This window comes from Porites lutea, chromosome 3 (assembly GCF_958299795.1).
Source record: "Porites lutea chromosome 3, jaPorLute2.1, whole genome shotgun sequence".
NCBI classification, from domain to species: Eukaryota; Metazoa; Cnidaria; class Anthozoa; order Scleractinia; family Poritidae; genus Porites; species Porites lutea.
This window is the reverse complement of record NC_133203.1, coordinates 5677073-5697967: the sequence shown is the minus strand read 5'-3', so window position 1 is coordinate 5697967 and position 20895 is coordinate 5677073. Positions and strand designations below refer to the sequence as shown.

The 20895-nt window shown below is 37.5% G+C and overlaps 1 pseudogene; it reads right to left on the bottom strand.

Annotated features, from left to right (window-relative positions):
• Positions 1-2396: 2396 nt before the first annotated feature.
• On the bottom strand, positions 2397-4045 carry LOC140930276 (XK-related protein 6-like; annotated as a pseudogene).
• Between the last annotated feature and the right edge of the window lie 16850 nt (positions 4046-20895).

Sequence of the window (20895 nt, the reverse complement as noted above, 5' to 3'; positions counted from 1 at the left end):
AATGTGAGAATATCAGTGATGGGGTCGGCAAAGCTTAAAATGGTTCCTAGAAGAGCCAAAAAGATGTCGCGCCATTTGAGTCCTTTCTCCGCCTTGGCTTCGACCTTTTGAATGATTACTTCCTGTCTGAGCTACAATAGCTGTGCATTGATTGGATATTGTGTGAACTGTGTGACTGTTACATTCATTGTGGTCATGTGCGTTATTGAATGGACAAAACGTACTCATAGTGAGAAACAGTCTAGAGCTTGCACTGAAGTGGATTTAAAATGGAGGATATCTGTCACATCCACACAACAAATTGCTTCTGATGAGAATTGTCACTTTGAAAGTCACCTGTGATCAGGGAACCAACATCGGCAACAAAGACCGGGTACCGTATTTCCTCGTATAATAGCCAGGGCGATTATTTCTTTTGTCTCATCAAAAGGGGGCGATTATTCGAGGGAAGGAGATTATCTGAGGGAATGCAGTTATTTCAAATATTGCTCATAGGAAGTCGCGCCCTAAATATTTTGTTTTATTATCCCACTGCTGAAATAAAAAACTTGTCTCATCAAATAAACTGTGCATGAGCTTTTTAATTGTTTAAATTTGGTTCCTTGATTTATTTTCAGAGCTTGAATCGTCACTGATCAGTTTTCCTGGATCAGATTCCACTTCAGCTTAATAGGGAGGGGATAAAAGAAAGAGATGGTGGCGAGAGTGGTGGGGTGAGGGCGATTATTCGAGGGAGGCGAATATATTTAATTAAATATTTCCGTCAAAGGGGGCGATTATTCGAGGGAGGCGATTAATCGAGGGACAGCTATTATTCGAGGAAATGCGGTATTTTACTGTCAGCTTCCCAAGGGAAAAGAGACCCCGGGGGATACTTTATATAATATAAATCTTCTCAGTCACTTATGCACCCCATTTCACATTTTTCGTTTTACAAAAATTAATGTAATTTATACGTTCCCATCTTGGGATATTACGCATCCAGGTTTTCACCTCCAAAACCTAAAGTATCCTTGGAAGAATAAACAAATCTGTATTAAAGGGTCTGTAGGGAGATGGAGTTGGCAACGATTGAGGGACGGGGCATTGCCTATCGCTTAGGGTGGGTCGGGAGATAATAGGAGAGTTTTAGGAAACGGTGGTTTTTCGGTTATATTTGAGGGAAACGATTGAGGTTACGTTTTTATAGGTAATGTATATTCCTTTTAATATTCATTATGTCGTTCGAAATTATTCTTTAGAAACGTAGTTGATACTATGTAATTCTAGCATCTGCAACGACCACATCAGAAGAGGAAATCTAGTGTTTAAATTCTGTCAGCTCTTACAACTTCACTGGAATAGGAGGTTTACGCTGGTTATGACATTCATCGCCAATTCAAGCTCTTTGTAACTTTGCTTAAATATTAACCCGTAAAATCTCACCCAAGTGTAATCTGATTGGTTGGGAAAAAATAACATATTTTATTTCCATTTGTTTGCTCACGTCGGGAGAAAGTTTTTCTATCTTGAAAATTCACCTTGGTCCTGTAGCTGTCTAGCCTCCCACGCAGGCGTTTTTAGGGGAGCTCGTCTTTCACCTCTCCCCACGAGCTCCCTAGACTGCAAAACAGTCGTTTTTTTTTTCTTCTCAAAATCAGTAAAGAAATCGGTAACGAGTGAGGTAAGAGCCTTACGCGCGAGCCCGTAGGGCGTGTGAGGCGAGAGAAAAATACAACGTATTTTTAGCGTCTCTCCCCAGTCTCTCTCTCTGTTTTCAGCCTCGTTCCAGACCTTTTATTTGACTGCTCGTGCGTACTTGAATACGCAAAAATACGGACTGTTTTGCAGTCTACGAGCTCCCCTAAAAATGCCTGCGTGGGAGGCTAGTAGCTGTCCAGTCTCAAACAACCATAACTGAGCGCTAGTAGCCACAGTGATATAAAAATTACAAAGAACTATTCTTTTTTTAGCCACAGGGATATCAAAATCACAAAGTCAATTTTCTAAAATTCACTGCTAGCCCCAACTTAATATTGTTGAGAAGCAATCAGTTTTTCTTTTGCTTCATGTCTCCAGTCAATAAACGAAATGACCATGAGCGATTAAAATTGTTTGATTTCACATTCTAGTCATCTACACGTACGCTACACGCATGACCAAGTAAATCTGGTAAATAAGAAACATTTGGCTCGGTTGACTGTAGCTCAGAATAACTTTAGCTTACAGTGGCGGATCCAGGGGAGAAGCTTGGGGGGCCCGAGTTCCCCCCCTTATTTTTAGAACAAACTGAGGCCTGAAGCCGTGGACGAAAAATCTTTTTTTGAGACCCCCCCGCCTCACCCCCCCCCCCCCCCCCCCGTCAGGGTCTGGATGACCGCCCCCTTCCCCTTATCTGAAGGTCTGGATCACGCCTCTGGTTTATTTTCGTTTCAGCTTGGACTAATTAAATCAACAATAAATAATAAGTGATTTACAAATGAGTACAAGCAAGTACGGTGAATTAATCAACAGAATATGGTTTAAATTTGTGTCTCAATTGACACTACTTTTCCTTGTTGCGGTTCTTAAACATTATACACTGTCTCAGCCAACATTATCACCGATCACAAATTAACTTGAGACGTACTATACAAAGTCAGGCTATTTATATCGACGTTTCAAATATATATTGCTGCAACCACGGAGGGGTTATTTTACGAGTGCTACTCAGTGCATATGATCGTTGGGTACTCCTGGATCGGCGACTATCTGATTCCTTCGTTATGAAATAGAAGAGAGTGAGCCTCATTACGGCTCCAAGAACAGCAAACAAACAGACACAGATGGTGACTGGTAAGGAGAACCAGGTGTGACGAAAATGACTTAAATAAAACAACAGGATCATGGTGATGTTCTCTATCACAAACAGTACGTTAGAGACCAGTTGCATTCTTCTTAAATGTTTGTTTCTGTTTTCTGTCCCGTCGTCACCTGTTATGACTATTACCATTGACAAATTATCTCGTAACCAATTGAAGCAAGAAAAGAAAATAGACACACAGGCGCTCCGTCCTTTGACTCGTTTGCCACAGCCTCGTCCTCTGCTATGCCAAACGATGTCACATACAGCTATTCCCGTACAGTGAAAGATCAAAACAGTGGTAACCCACCACTTGTAGCTTACGGTGAACAAAGCAACTGCAAAGAGTCGGCTGCTTAAAATGAATAAGTGCGTTGAAAACATTAGAACTCTTTCTTTGACGCTGAAATAGAGGTGTCCTCCGTCACTGTGAATGAACTCATCAGCAACAGTAGACGCCCAAGCCAAGCTAAGGAAAGACACGGGCAGGGAAACCATTTGAATGATCGACACCGATTCCTGTTGAACAACCATGGCTACAGCTGAATAATAAACTGAGGAGCTGATTCAAGAGCGGCCTCGGCCAGAACAGCGAATTTGCTTAAACTCAGTAGACCATCGAAGTCTTCACCCTTTTGATCGTTGTTGTTACCTTGCCTGAATTTTAGTAACTTCTTTAGGTAGAAAAAAAGCGTTCGCAGTTTCAGCCAGGCCGGAAAGAGTGGATTACATCCAAGGACTAAAATATGTGTGTATTTGCAAGCCCTACTCTGGCGCTCTTCCTGTTCTGATTCTTCATCATCTCTCGATTCAAACACAGCGTGACTTATGACATAAACCAAACATGGAAAAATAATGAATGTAAGCCCCACACCGAACCATGTCTTGTGATCTGCGCGGTAGAATTCCACTAGTGTGAGAATGTCAGTGATGGGGTCTGCAAAGCTAAGAACGGTTCCAAAAAGAACCTCCAAGATATCGTACCATTTGAGGTTTTTTTCCGCCATTGTCTTGACCTTTCGGACTGCTCATGAACAATAGCTTGTAAGGAACATGAACTAGTTGACTGTACCCAGCTTCGAGCAGAAGTTTCTCTCTTGCATGGCTTTTAGCGTTTGCGAAGTCCTTCGTGTTGTTTGTCTGCTACGTAGTTGGGTTATTGTCTAATGATTGGATAATTTGTGAACTATGTGATCCTTAAAGTGCACTTTATATTATAGTATAGTGTTAGATTCCTTTCTTTTTTTTTTACTAAAATGGACCAGTGCCAAAGCAATCATAAAAGAGTTAACGGCGTTATAAATTCGTACCGCTTTTATCGACTTTTAAAAGTAAGACGAAGAAACTTTAAGACATCTCTTACTCTTATTGAAGATCAGGGTTGGTTCTTAATTTAGGAAATGGAAAAGAACACGGAATATAAGAAGGGGCGTAGCTGTCTTTAAGCCCGAGCTTAACAAAAATTTGCGTTACAATCAGCTCAAGTAATGGCATGTTAATATCGTGTGAACTTGCACTTAACAGGGACAACCAACGAGAATATAGTTCAAATCCACTTAAACATAGCATTGTTAAACGTATTTCAGTATTTAAATGGTAGATATAGGCATATTTTTATCCCCTAAAAATTTTTCATTTGTTCGGATTTCCTAGCTGAAAGTCTAGTGATCCGAAAATTATGCGGATCAAACCTTACCTTTTCGAAAATTTCAGCCAGAAAAAAGGCTCCCGAAAATTCTAGGTTACCTTTTTAGTGTAAAAATCCGTTAAAGATGGGCAATCATACCATTTTTTAGATGTTCGAAAATCCTAGGAGAGGCCGGTAAGCAAGAAATTTTACAACAAATTTTCCGAAAAGTCTAGATCTCAATTCGTTTGCCGAACAGATTTTTTCCAAAATTGACGTTGGGTGCCCCTAACTTAATACGGGCACTCCCCATGATGGCCTATACGGGGAGGCTCCGCCCGAACGGGGTAACTTTTTCAGACTTCTGGTATATGAAAGGATAGGGATTACACTAGCTGAAGTATATAAAAGGGTAGGGAAATCAGTCATTTGGGTCTGAGAGAGGGCCCAAAAGATAAATTTTATGGTTTTATAAAGTCGAGAAAACGTTCTATATTTGAGATTGATTCCTATTTAAAGACGGTGTATTTACAGCCGGGGTTGCAGGGGTCCCCTTTGTTTACTTTGATTACCTGCTATAATCATTTAGATTAAACTCCTTGTTTCTTTGTTTGTGTTGTTTTTAAGAGGTGTTGGGCAGTTACTTTAAGGAATTGACCATGGATCCTGAAGTGGCTCCTACCAAACAAAGTTAATTTCATGCCGTAAATCCTCTTGGTCTTTGGCCATCTCAGTTTTAAAAGGAATAACACACAAACTGCGGTTACAAACATCAGAAATAACAAACGCTTTGTATAACTGACTTTTATAATATCGAACTTGACGTTTCGTATGCTTCAACATACATCTTAAGAAGTGACCGTTAACATGAGTAGTAACTTTTTTTCCTTCACGTTAATTAGTTACTTATCTTACTTTGTTTTTTGATTTAAATTTAGTTACTACTCATATTAACGGTCACTTCTGAAAATGTGTGTTGAAGCATATGAAACGTCAAGTTCGATATTATAAAAATCAGTTATACAATGCATGTACTGTGCATTTGTTATTTCTGATGTTTGTTACCCCAGTTTGTGTTTTATTCCTTTTATTTTCATCCCATTGCGGTTAACTACATACGTTTTATTCTGCATTGATCCATTTGCACCAATCCACCTGATAGTTCTTTGCCTACAACTCACCCCATCCCTTCAGGGCTCCTGCTAGGAAACAAATGGCTGGCTACGCCCCTGATAAGGCCAATGGAACCAATCACTTTGTTCTGCTCGTTTTGTTACTGATGTGAGCTAGTGCAACTTCTTTGGTTGCCGGTCTCGCATCGGATTGTGTTTAAGCTTCTTTTTGTCTATAATGCTTTTACTAAATGGTCTCTTCCCTCAATATCTGGTGGGTCCGGGTTTGGCCTTCGGAAATCGATAAGGACCTTATGCTCAAACTCTTAACACTTACTGATGTAGCCGACGTTCAGAACTAAAACGTATTTCTCCTTTTAATCTCATAAGGGTTTTTGGCTCCCAGATGAATGTTGAATGTAGTCTTTCGCAATGAAAGTCGCAAATTCAAGAACTAAAAGACAAAAGGGGCCACTTAAGGGAATCCCCACTCTAGATCCACTACTGGCGTTTCAAAAGGGACGAAAACGAGAAGCATGCGTATGCGCATGCGTTAGAATAGCGTAATTACCTCCTTTCCTGGATCGATTGATCCTCGCAAATCCTGGGGCAGAAGCATGAAAAAAGAGACATTAAAAAGAGCCACATTCACAGTGAACCAAAAATTTATTTGTGTTTTTGTTTTATGGAGAAAACGTTTTAGCTTTATTGAGCAACAGAGGCTTAACTTTGTTATCAATTTATTGCATTTAGCATATTTAAGATTCACTGTATTTATTTTATATTTTAAAAAATTTTGACGTTAGCTGTTTTAACTTAGGGGGTTCCATCGAACCCCCCCCCCGACCCCCCCCCCCTAGATCCGCCCCGGATAAGTACAGTACGTTTATGCATTTTTGAGGAAAAATGACATAGTCACGAATTGTTAAGGGGGGAGGGGATAAACAATAACACTGATAAAGACAGGTGCTGATATTCATATTGATAAAAGTGTTTGATTTTGATTTCTCAATCTTACAAGCCCATCAGATTTTACACCCTCTTACCACTACCACTCACTACCTCCCCCCCCCCCGCCCCTTCCCATCGAATGCACTCCCCTAATTTGCGGCCCTTATGCGTCATTACGTCGGACGAGCAAATTTGACCAGATAGTCCACCAAGCCTCGGTTGAAAGTAAAATTCTTCGCATGTGCACTATTTGTGCGTGGCTATTCTTCTGAACTGTATTGCCTTGGGAATTCACTTATGCAATTTGCAATTAAAACTTCGCAACTTTATACTTTGAAAACGAGACTTGGCCGTGAAATTTACTCGTCGGACTTTAAGATCCATTTTAATAGGGTTACAAAACCAGTACTTGTGTTTCTTTTTTGACAGGCAATGCTGTTCTTCGAAATATAGTCAAATCTTAATTTGAATCTGATTTGAACCAATCAGGGCTTTCGACAATGCCCGCAGTCCTATCAGTCAGCAGGATGTCTTCAAAATGATAGGTACTTCATAATCTTGAGCCGCCGATTTTCAGCGGTAAAATTGAAAGATGGCGGAGCCAGAAGAGGCTGAAGTTGATTATTACGCTGTTTTGAACGTCAGAAATGAGGTAAAAATAGTCTTTCAGATAGAAACAAATAGCGAAATACTTAATCAATCATGTAAAGTGTATTTTATTGCATTTCAGGTAAACCAAAATGAGCTTAAAGCTGCTTACAGAGTACAGACGCGTTTGCATGTTATATCATATCAAGATCCCCTGAAAGTGAAAGTAAGGTTTAAAAAAAATTAGGCCCTGTTGGCACAAAGCAAAGTTTTCCTTGTTTTGCAAAAAAAAATTTTAACAGGGAGCCATTTCTAGCGCGAACGACTTTCTTCGCCCGCCAAAATTTTCTAACTGTCACCAGAGTTCAAAGATATAGAAGCCGTCGATAAAGTTTGGGGGCGTATAATTTTTTGTGAAGCGACAAACTCCTCTGTTCCTCAACAGCTATCCTTTACCATGTAATAAAACAAGGTTCTCTGACCCAAAAACAGGCAGCCGTTTCCTGAAAACCTTGTTAATATGACCATCTCCTGGGAATTTTGCCGAGAAACGTGTTTTGAAGCTAGTGGTGGTAGTTGCTGTTTTTGGGAAAGCTTTTAGGATCGCGGCTCAGGGGCGAATGGGTTAAATACCACCAGAGTTCCTTGGCTTCTGGGTAGTCGCATGAAGGATTGTTTCACTGTAGACATTGTAATTTGGCAGTAAGATTAAGTTTACATGTAAAAATCATGCCAGTACCCCTGCCTATCCTCATAGTGGCTAATGATTACTGCCTTTTCATAAAAGTGATAGTATATACAACAGTTTGTTTGCACTTATTTTCACAGATTCCTGTTGAGTTATTCAGTAAAATTCAAAAGGCTTATGAAGGTATGGTACTCATGCACTACAGTTTCTTGTTTTTATTTACCCCGCCCATCATACAAGCACTGGGCCAATGCAATCAATTGTTTCTGTTAGTTATACTGGTAACTTAAAAGAAACAATTCTTTCGAACTTATGAATAAATGCCACCCTCAAATAAGGACCACTCTGAATAAACACCACATTTAAAGGGACAGTGTCCCGATTATGCGCACACGCGAATGTCATCTGTTTTTTCTTCAAAAGACAATAGAACTGTCATGTTGACTCGACAAGATTTCCTTCCGGACCGCACCGCTGACGGAGATTTGTTGTTTATATTCTCAAGTAATATTTTAGACTTTCGAAGAAGTCTTTTGTCTTATATAAAAATTTGGCTCGTGGTTAAGACTCATCACCATTTTATCGCTAGCAGGTCCGCCTCGCGACCCGAAAATCTCGTTCCACTCGCTTTAAAAACATATTTTCTAATTTGAAATTCCTGTCAGAGGTCAATTGTTCCAAGTCCAGTAATATCTGCCTGATTTGCTCGCGTTCTAGCCTCAAACGTTTGAATAAATAAATAAAAATGCAATCTCAACGCTATGAATCATCAGAAAGGTTAGTCTAAAATTATATTATGATTTCATGGCACTAGTTTTTCTAAACATGTATGCCTGTTTGTTTGATTTTGTCGGCCGTAGGGAAGTTCATTTAAAAGTTTACTAACGCGTCGTTGCAAAACATTCTGCTTCACGAAGCTCCCCTCCACAAGATCTCAGTCAATCAATGTCTCAATGGTTTCTTTCTTACAGTCTTTATTGTTGCTGTTTCATTTCTGTGTATTCCTTTCACAATTATCTGAGCTTGTATGGAAGCTAGCAGAAGAAATAAGCCTCCAATCGGCATCAAAGCGCTTCCAATCTTTTGGTCCTCCGGCCAACGGCAATAAAAGTAACGCCAAAAAATCCAGATTTTGCCCAAATCGAAACATAACAGGAACAATATATCAGTGATCTGAAATCCTGAGTAGTTCTAGTGTCGTATTGAACTCGGCCAAGCACGATGCAAACGGATTTTTCAATGTTCTCTTACTCTCCTCGCTTCTTTTGATTTCGCGACATCCTGTCCAAAAATCAAAGTTTGGTGCATGCGCAGTAGCGGGATACTGTTCCTTTAAGGAGTAAAAAAATTAAAAAGGGCTGTGCACAGATGATGTCACCTAAATGTGACCCCTACCAAGACTCAGGCAAACATGGGCCATTTCTGCAAGAGTGCTGTATGAAAAAAAAAACAGTTTGCTATCAGTTTTGCTGGCCCTTTTGACATTTTTAGGAGTGTTCCAGTTTCGAAATTTGAGCAAGATCCTGGAGGATATAATGTAGAACAAATCAAAACATGGCTTAAGTACAAAGACCTACAAAGGATTAAGGCAGAGCAGATAATGAGAGGACTTTTAAACACTGTGTCTTGATACCTTATTGCAGCTAGTAAATAATGTAAAATTCCGAAAATAAGCCCCTCAAGTAATGTAAGTCCCCCAAACTCGCAAGAAACCCTCTGATAAATCACCCTTCCTAATACTTGGAAATTGCTCTCAAATTCAGAATAAAACAAAGCAAAAACTCTACAGTGACACAAATTTTTGCATTTGCCAAAGAACTACAGGTATTATGTGTGCTAAATGATTGGAGTCAAAAAGTGTCACAGTATATTGCTGTCTGTGTAGTTCACTCTTCAGTCTTGGCTTGGATTTCCTTGGTCTATATAGACAAAGTACTTGTATGGCTGAGGTTTAGAAAGATCTTCGTCTTCAGGGCAAGTTTCAGTAAAAGCTTGCTGCAAATTACTGACGTAAATTTCCTTCCAACTATATAGTTAGCCCAATGGATTTTGAGAGGTATATTTCCCTCCCAGTATCAGCCCAGCCAATTTAAGGAAAATTTGATATTTGTTTAGAAATTTCGATTGCTGTGCCAAAGTAGAAAGAGTCCTAGTCATACGAGATATTCGATAATTTCAGATTTTTGTGAAACATAGAGAGACCTAGTAATATTTCAGACTGCCGGGCCCGGCGATTTGAGTTTCGAATATGCTCAAGCTTGGAGTATTTGTCCACTACAAGACCAAACTTTTTTTAGAATTGTTGGGGATTTCAAATGTTCCGGAGAGGTTTTGACGATAAGTTTTTAGGATATCCTTTGATAACTGACTCAGTGCATCATGCCAGTGAAGTGTTGAAAACATTGAGATTTCCCTATATGCCTAAGGTCAACGATTCCATGAGTCCACTTCAAACCCACTTGGCAATGTTTGAAATTGCTTGAGATTTATAAAGAAACAGTTTATGTTTTTAGAAGAACTAAACTGTATAATTTGTGAAAATGGATTAAATTTCAGACTGCCCTGTATTTCAAACATTTTTAAACATTTCCCGGGTGCCTGGTCACTTCATAAACCACAGCTTACTTTGCCTTTCAAGATCACTCAGGGATCCTTGAGTCCCTCTTACATTCTTCCCAGCTGCAAAGCTTGCTGTTTACCATTTCCTGATAAAAATAAACCAAAAAACATTGTTTTGACTCAACACTCTGTAAACGTGCATACAAAGCCTTTGAGTGAGAAGCAAAGACTGTCTTAGTCACGTGGGGCTCTCATCTGATGTTAACATCGTTTAGAATCTGTCTGCAGCACTATTAGCACCATGGCAATAATGATATTATTATTCGAGTAAATATCTTCTTTGGCAACGCAATGCTCCAAGCTCAATTTTTTTCAGTCACCTTTTGGCGGCCTAAAATGCATTGTAATTATTATAAAATGGTCATCAGACATAAATATTGGTTTCCATTAAAAAATTAATGATAAAAAAAATAATAAAAACATGCTTGGTGCAATATCACATGAAAGGTTTTACCATTGACCACATCGATTGCTGGCTGCTACTTCACTTTAATGTGTTTTATCTCCTAAAACTCAAGTGTGTGTTAGATTACATTCCGGTTTTCTGCGTTGATTGGAAAGAAAACAATTTAACTTTAGAAAGACCTTTAGCACTAGCTGATAAAAGAACTTTGAAAACCTTGGCACATGACTGCCAAGCACAGGTTGCAAATTGCCAAATTTTTTAACCCTACATGGTTACCCAAATGGTCACAGCTTGGAGTGCTGTAATGACTGTCTGACAAGACTAGAAATAGAAAATCTATGTACACATACAGCTGTATCTGATTTTAACCCTTTTTTTTCAGTCTCTAGTCCTGAGTAATCCTGAAACAAGAAGTATTTATGATGTTTATGGACACAAGGTACTGGAGACAGGCTGGGAGGTAAGATTGAATGGTTCAGAAACAGACATTCTGCCTAGCTCTTGAAAACAGAAAGACTGAAATCAGCCAGTTTTACTCTCCTTTCAGGTTACATGCATTGAAAGATGGAGAACACCTGCTGATGTAAGTGAGATTACATTATTTATAGACTGACCTGCCCCACATTCTGCTACAATAAACAAACCAATAAAATGAGCAGATGCACAAATGAAACAAGGGGATGGATTTATTGCTGATTTTAGTCAGCTTTTGTCGCTTCTAAAGAATCCCAGACTGAACAAGTGACATAATGGTATGGTTAAGCTATTGGTGACTCATCTTTCCATCCAAGCGGCGGTAGTACATCGTATAGAGCTGTAGTGAAAACTCTCACTTTCTCCGTAAAGGTGCTCTGCAATTTACTGTATTTCTTCAAATAACCACCAATGCTCTAATTCATGTACAGGATGTACAGTGTACTCCCCCAAATTTGCACCCACCCCCTAGGCCAAAATATCAATCCCCTCTCTAATAAGCACCCCCACCTATCCCTTCTCACTTTCTTAAATTAGTAGGGACACAAGGAAAACCTGTTTCTATAGTGCTCCAAACACAAATGTTTTTTTGGCAACCTAAAATTATAAAAATAATGGTCGCCAGACATGAAATGTTGGTCACCAGAAAAAAGGGACACTTTGCGCATCCTTATGTAACGGTTTGAAAAAAACAAAATGGGTGCCACGCCATCTATAGGCTTAATACCCAGAGAACCAGGGTGAAAACTGAGCATAAATGATATTTAATACATGTATAAATATCTATAGGTGATCTCACTTTAACTTAAATAGTGCGGCAGCATAGCTCGAAATTTCAGGTAAACTGTGCACTTTTTGATACAAGCATTAAATCTGGCACACTGATAGTAGTCACCAATACAAACATTTTCAGATGCCAAGCCAGAATTACATTGGTTTCCATAGAAACCACAATTAATTAAAATTCAATGAAATTCATTTTCGTAGTTTATCAAGACATACAGTAGTATCATTTCAGTCAGTGATACCAACCTGTTTACCATATACGTCTTGTTTATCACATTCTACTTAATCTTAACTGTGCATTACCATGGCAACTGTAAACAACAGAAAGCTACATTTGTAAAACTACAATTGAAACGACTGTATAAAGTTAATGTGCCTTTAGTTGGTTTGATCATTATAAATTATGTAAAACTTGCGTCTTTGCACAAAGCTTTTAGTCCCGTCAAATAATTTGGTTTAGCATCAAACTAATAGCAACAGTTTTTTTTTTTTTTTTTTAATGCCATTTTGTTGTTGGATGGCTTATTAAAATCCACCAAAATTGGTTCGGTGAAACATGAGAAAAATTGGGAATAAAGATTTTCAACTTTCACTACCGGAGACCCAATTTCAGGAAGATCACAAATTCAGACAAAACATCTGATAATTGTTTTTTTTTTTTCTCAAGAATTTTCGATACAACATCATTAATGTATTTTGAGTAGTTTTGTTTAAAAAAAAAAATCGGACTAAAATTAATGTGCGAGAAACAACTGGGTCAGTGTTTCGTCTTGACGGCTTTGCACATGATAACCAGCCACTCATCTGTCTTCTGGCATTCTGTTTTCCAAGCTTTATTTTTTTTTCTATGACGGTATTTAAAAAGGAAATTGTTACGTAGTCAGTCTGTGTTAACATTGTTAAAAATATTAGTAATAGTTATTGTTTTTTTTTTGTGCAATATCAGAAATGCAGTAAGTATTTTAGCAGTTTTACAGGCTTGTAATTTTTTTATATCCTGGATTCAAATTTAGTACAACTGTAGCTGACTGATGGTGAACAGTTTGATTTGATATTTTGTTCACCTTCAGTCAGCTACTAAATTTGCATCCATGCTGAAGGATACGTGTGACTAACTGTGTGTGATGGACGATAGCTTTCTATCAGTACAAACTGTTTAATGTATTCCCATTTTCTGCAATTGAGTTTAGTGAGGTAGTTATGTTCAAACCTTGGACACAAGGGATTTTTTTTTCTCATGACATGTGCACCTCCTTTAGGATTATGACTCCGTACTTTACCATGTGAGTGAATGAAATATTCTGCTATGGAGTCCGTCTATTTGGTTTTTGCTAGATCATAACGCTCTGCGCTTTTCATTATAATTGGCTGAATTTGTTGCAAAGAAAATACAGAAAACCAAGCATGCGCAGCTTGATTGTTCTTTTTTATCTTCTTCTTGTGGCCAGTCTCAGATTTAGTTTATTATACATGTATCTGTGTGTTCAGTTTGTATTTTCTGTGGCAGCCCTTCATTTCTTGATAAGATGAATACCTAAGTAGATTAATCGCTCTGTGGTGTAAAGGTGTTTACATTCCCTCCTTGTATTTCTTTTGTGAGAACAACCCTGAACCTTGACCAGTTTTTTTCGTCCATTGGCAAATAAAGACCTCATAGGATCCTATACATCTTGAAATAAATACAGTAGTCAATAAAGGCATAAAAGTCCTGGACACATGTACAACATGAATGGGCTTGCCTGACTTAGCTTCTGATGGCTCACCTCTTTTGCGGAACCTATGTTTCTCTTCGGATGAGCGTTGTGTAACACAGTCTTCAGCTTACTGCATGCTAACCTTCTGACTGAGTTGCTTTAATTATGCTCTGCGTGGGGAATTTCTATTAACTCCATAGCCTCTTACAAGATATTTTTACATACGCATTGTTTTGGCTACCCAGAGTTAATCTTTCCCTTAAAAACCAGCTTCCTTATTATACTAATTCGTTTTCTCTTTTTCTTTGCTGGAACCAAAGTTCTTATGCAATGAATGTTCTGTTAATCTAAATATATATATATTTTTTGCAAAGGTAACAACTTAACACTTGTCCTTAAATGAATATGCATTTCCCTCTTATCAAATTCATAGGCATTGGAGCTAAACCTGTTCAAAAACTCTGCATTGTTGTGCATTGGACAGGACAATTACAAAAGTTATACAGTCACTGAAATTTAGAAAGCTAAGACACAAGTGTAAGAAAATGTTTTATCCGTTTTACAATGAGTATTAGTACAAGTAATTATAAACTCCGATAAACAAGCTTCATCGGGAGAGAAGATAGTTTCTATAGCTTTTATTTTAAGTCAACAAAAACGTGAAAAATGACATATAATTCATCTGAACAAAGCCATTGTTATTCCTTTAGCTTACTGCTTGGTTTTGCCACGTTTTTGTGCGAGATCACAGATCACAGCCTTTCAGTTTGACATCATTTAGCTTTTGTTTTCGTCTCTTGTTTTGTATCATGACTTTATTTATATAGCGTCTATATCATTAACTGTTCTAGGGGCTTTACAAAAAATGGATTAAAACTCTAAAAAATCTAACAACTACATATATAAGTATGAAAAATGAATAAAAATCTATTTAAGAAAAAGCTTGGTGAAATAAATATGTCTTTAAGTGATTTTTGAAAGAATTCAAGGAATCGAACACATAACACCCAGCTTAATAGACTTAGATTGGTTGCCTGTTGAATACCATATTATTTATAAAATCTTATTTTTAGTATATAAGGCTATCAATGGACTTGCACCAAGTTATATATTCAATTTGCTCAGTTTTTGTAGCAGCTCCTACTCTTTGCGTTCGTGCTCAAATAAGTTACTTGGTAAATGTTACGATGTGCGCTGCTCTATTCTGCACTAGCTGTAGGTGGTTCAAGAGAACTTTAGGTAGTCCATATAGAATTGCATTACAGTAATCCAAGCGGGTAGTCACAAAAGCATGAATAATTGCTTCAGTAGATTCACAATCCAAATATGTTCTTATCTTACTAATATTTGTTAAATGGAAATGACATGTCTTTTAAATCTTTTTAATGTGGTCTTCCATATCAGCACTGGGATCGAGTATCACTCCAAGATTACGAACAGAAGAAGACGGTTGAATAGTTTCATCCCCAACACAAGCAAATCCCAGTGAAGGACTGGGCTGATAACGTGAACTGAATAGAAGCAGCTCAGTTTTTTCCTCATTTAGATGAAGACTATTAAGAATCATCCAATTGTTGATTTCCTTTACACATATTTCAATGCTAGATTTAGCAGGGGAGAGAAGATCATCACTTCCTAATTTAAATGACACATAGAGCTGAGTGTCATCAGCATAGAGATGGTACGTAAGATTGTGTCTCTTTATGATAATATCAGCCACTGGTGAAGTGTACTAAACATACAAATGTATAACAGAGGCCAAAGGACGGACCCCTGTGGTACACCGCAGTTAAGTTCATGTAAAGAAGATCTTGAACATTCAATTTGAATGTATTGCGTACGAGATGACAGGTAATATATGAACCATTCTTGTATAGACCCTGTAATACCATTTATGTTGAGACAGCCTATCCAGTAGTATTTCATAAGACACAGTATCAAATGCAGCAGATAAATCTAACATAAGTAGTACAACGGCTTTATTGCTGTCAGTTGCATGCAGAATATCATCTTGTACCTTCGCCATGACAGTTTCATTGGAATGATGTACTTTACAGGTTGACTGAAAGTTCTCATGTAGGTTATTGTTCATCAGATAGTTGTTTAACTGAAGAGCAACATTCTTCTCAATAATCTTCGATAGCGCTTTTAAATTCGATATAGGTTCAAAGTTCTTGAATTGTATAAAGTGTGCATCAGGTTTCTTGAGCAAAGGTGACAATACTGCAGATTTCAAACATGTAGGCATTCAGCCTTCACGGAGAGAGAGGTTGACGATGTTAGTAATTAGTAGGCAGCAATAGGTCTGTACATTGTTTGGTGATGGAAGATGGTAATGGATCCAAGACACAGGACTTCGAGAACACTGTTGCAGCTAGTTCCCTGATGTCATCAAGTTTCATTTCAGTTAAAGTTGAAAATTTAGTCAAAGATATAGTGAGTACCTCATCAGAAAAATATTCGGCCGAATCAATAAGAGCCTTCTTTTTAACATGGAGATCATTATGTAGTGTATCAATCTTAGCAATAAAAAAGGTAGCCAATTCATCAGCTAGCATACGGTCATTTTTGGAGGGTGGATAGAAGTTAACAGTTTGCTTTTGAAGTAGCTTTTGAACAGTTTTGAACAGAACTTTTTGATTACCAGAGGTTTCTTTAATAATAGACGAATAGTGCTCTGACTTACGAGATTTGATCAGATTGATCACAACGTTACATTGGTGTACATACTGCTTTCGGTCAGCAGGTAGTCTCGTTATTGTTATTTCTGACTTACCATTTGAATGGTACCTACAAGTCACATATATTTAGAACTGCATACTCATAGCTTTCTTGCTATTTGTTCTACTCTGGTTTCTTTGGTGTTAATTCCATTATGATTTAGCTTAGTCTGAAAATGTCAGACGTCATCCCTGATCCAGTAAGCCACATGCAGTCATAGACTGCCTATTTTTGTAACACAGAAACACTTCATATTTATCACTGAAAACTAGGTAGCAGTTACTGTAAAATTCCGAAAATAAGCCCCAGGGCTTATATTTTTCAAAGGCCGCAGCCCTTTTTGAGGGGCTCATTTCTGGAGGGGCTTATCTACGGAAGGAAATTTGCATTTCAAACTCAATCGGGCTAGCCTTGTAGTTGGAAGTAAATTTACCGTTTTTGCTTTGTTTTACTTTGTATTTGAGGGCAATTTTCCAAGTACAAGCCCCTGGGGGGCTTATATTTGGAGGGGCAATTTAACAGAGGGTTTTTTGTGTTACTGATTTGGACGGGCTTATATTTGGAGGGGCTTATACATGGAGGAGCTTATTTTTGCAATTTCATGGTATTTGTTCTTCTTTCACTTTTCCATAAAAGTAACAAACACATTTTGGGTATTTTTTGTTTAAACATATAATTTCAACTAACGTGGGAGCCCTGTATTAAAAGCTCAAAATGTTTAACGCTTAATTTTGACATGTTCCGCCAAACCGATTTTGGCAGATTTTTAGTATGTTGTTAGATAGGCCACCCTTACTTAAATGGCGTTGAAAATAATTCTGTGGCAATTAGTTTGACGTTGAGCCTCAAAAATGCCTAGATTGACTGAACTATTTGTTGCCTAGTTAATTTCGCATTTTCGTTACGGAATAAACTTAAGGTGCTTCTCTAGTTTTGCTTGGTGCACCTCTCACTGTAGATAACAAGATGGCCGCTGTGAAAAAGCGATGAGTCTCAAACTGTTGAAAATGTGCATAACGTAAGCGGTACGTGTGTTGTTTTAACAAAAGTTCAATGTACTGTCCATGGAGTCACATGCACATTTAGAATGAGATAATGCAAACTCTTAACCATCAGAACCAAGTAAAACAAGAGAAAAAGCATGTGCAGATCTATATATTCCAAATTACGGCCTGTATTTATAGAGAAAATTACACTTCGCATGAAAATTTAACATCTGTATTGTTGTACATGTATTTTGAAATAAGATGTAAATTAAATTTAAACAAAAAGAGAAAGACAAAGTACCTCGTGGGGGGTCTCAGGTCTGATAATTTCATTTGCTGCTAACTAGCTAGAATGAAAAAATTTAACTTGCACTACATCAGGAATTGACTAGCGTGGGAAAGTAAATATTCCTACAAAGTTTGGTGCTTGTGTCAAAAATCACATAATTCTCTAGCTAAGCCGCTGTACTTAAAAGATACCAGTAATTAACACTATCTACTACAAAAAGATGTGGTGCAAAATATTGTGACTTTCTTGGGAATAGCTTGTCACATGATCCCTGAACACAGGCTGCCCAAATTTTTTTTCTACTCGCATGGCGACCAAAATGCTCGCAGCCTGGAGCACTGTTCAATTGCCACTCGATTTATAAATTTTAAAGGTTCCACCACTAAACATTTATACCAATACAAACGTGTGTAAAATGTATAATAGGACCCTTTATTACCAGCAGAAGGAAAACTTTATGAGAACCCCACCCCCCCCCCCCCCCTCTGTTTAAGTGCCCTTCTTTCAATAAGCACTTCTCCTTTTAGCTAAAAAGCTTTGAGGTTCTTATTCTCCGAAATACAGTATACTGTGTTTGTGTTAACTGTGTTGACAACCTCAATAGTGTAGATAAAATATGGAATACTTCATGGATAGTATTTACGCATGAGTTGTTGACGTATCAGAAATCTAACAAGTGAGCACAGAGAACAACTGGGATTTCTGATGCGAAAACAATGAGTGTGTATATACACAACTGTACTATTCATTAAAGCACTTTCCATATTGTGTTGCGTTTATTATAATACGTACTGAGATATTCATCATTTTGACAGTCCTTTTGTTTCAAATCTTTCCAAAATGCTTCAATTTGCCTCTACTCAAATAATGAATTTGCTTTAAATGCCCAATTTCAATATATGTAATAATAATTATTAATGTTATTAGTATTACACACACAGTGCTCTTGGTAATTCAGCAATCTGATTGGTTTGCTCCCTCAGACTATGACTTTATGTTCATCACGCTAGGCATTGAATATTAAGCAAAACAAAATTGTTGTTTAAACTGGGTGTTTTGCTAAAGTTTCAGTGTAAGAACTTTTTGAAAAGAAAGGAATATCCTAGTGTTGATGATTCTGAAGCTAAGAAAAGACTTCATGGTGTATGAACAGTGTGATTTATTGTGGAGTGATTTACTGTAGCTGACTTTTTATACGCTCGAATCAATGTTTACCACGACAGAGCAAAATTAACAAGGCTGATTTGTCATTGTTTTGTGCACTTGGGATTCCCTCACCAGACCAATTTTGCCTGTAAATAGAATTTAATTTATGTAGAAAAAAGGAAGGCATAATTATATTAATTTTTCAAAAATTGTACATACCAGCAAGTTAAAATTAATGTCTACGAACACTGCAGATAAACAATACTTACTTTGACAATGGCTGCTGTAATTTTAACAGCATTTGCAAGAAGTGACATTGATGCTAAAGCTCACAAAAAGATTAAGACTGTGATCTGCAATGTTTGAATATACTGTAAAGACAAAGTAGCTCAGATAAAAAGAACAACTTGCACTGTGAGCGTATGTCTCATTCTGTTTTTCCCCTTCCGCTGTTGTTTAGCGGGCTGTCTACAATATTATTCTCTTTGTCAACAGAGAAATACACGAATTCCAAATGTTATCACTCAATAGGGATTAGGTTGTTCCCTTTTCCGACAATTATCCCATGAATGATATTGTTGTTGCTAAATCAGCCTCCACCAAATATGTTGGAGTAACTGTAACTCATAATCTGAATTGGGATCAACATTGTGATAATATTAATTTTGTAATAAGGCTAATAGCACGGTTGGTCTTCTGAGAACGGTGTTGGCGGATTGTTCCACAGATGTCAAATCCAAGGCATTGCTTGCTCTGTGTGGAACCCATATACTAAATGGAATATTCACCAAATCAAACTACAATCCTGGACAAAAGTCCTCGGGACAGTACTGCGATATTCATATTTTTCTGTCATTATTTTGTCGGTTCCCTCTTAAAACAGTGCATCATTTTCTAAATTTTGTTGCAGTTCTCCCTCCCCACACCCTATACAAAGTTGAACTTGAAACTCGAAACAAATTTAGGATACACGCGTCCAACATTGTTTGTGGGGTGAGGTTAGTCCAGTTGTAACATTTGTAGTAGCCTGGAATAAGTTACCTGTAACTACGGATTTTTCCCTTCACTAATGGCATAATGCTCAGCATAATTACATGTAGGCTGTTATGATATTAAATTTTAGTGTAGATAAAATCTTGTAAACAGTAATTTTATAATGTAGATATCTGTTTTAAGATTTGACATGTAAATACTTTTCTCTTTCATCCATAATTACTATTTATTTCTTTATTTATTTCTTTATTTATTTTTATCTCCTAGTATACGTGTACACTGTTTTAGGAGTATTCCTATTAAAGTATCTTTTCTTTTCATGTGTGGAAAACATTGTTTGCTCCTCTGATTGGCTAGAACTCATTTGCATATGAAAATATTCGACAGGTTTTTGGTGAGTATTTCTCAGTATGTATTATTGTAATAACTGTGGTTTGTTTACTGTAAGTTGTTTTATACATTGATGTGAACGCTACGGGTGCTGTGATTAGTCATTGACTGTGATCTATTAGAGCACAGATACACAGATGATGTCACGGAAGATTGTTTTCTTTGTTTTGTTCAATATTATGGGTTGCTTTTTACAGATCCATGAAGAATATGAGCATCTCCACAGAGAAAAGGAGAATGCTGCTTACAAATAATTATTGAAGAATGCAGCTTACAAATCCAAAGGTGAATGGAGTCATTTTGCAAGTGATGTTGTTTATTTTAAATACTTCTTCACCCGTACTTTGATCTTTCATGTTGTTCAACATAAGCTGTATTAACTTTTTTTCTCTTTGCAGGGCAGTATTTCTGTTGGAGTGAATGCCACAAACTTGTGATTCTTTTGAAGGAAGGTGAGATTTTTGGCTGATCTTTTGAAAGAAAGTGAGATTTTTGGCCAATCTTTCATCAGAAGCTTTGAAGCATAAGAGAGGTCACTGTAAATGCCTGAAATAGTGCCATTTTTAAATAAGTTCTTGCCTTTGAGTTAGCACCTCCTTTCTGT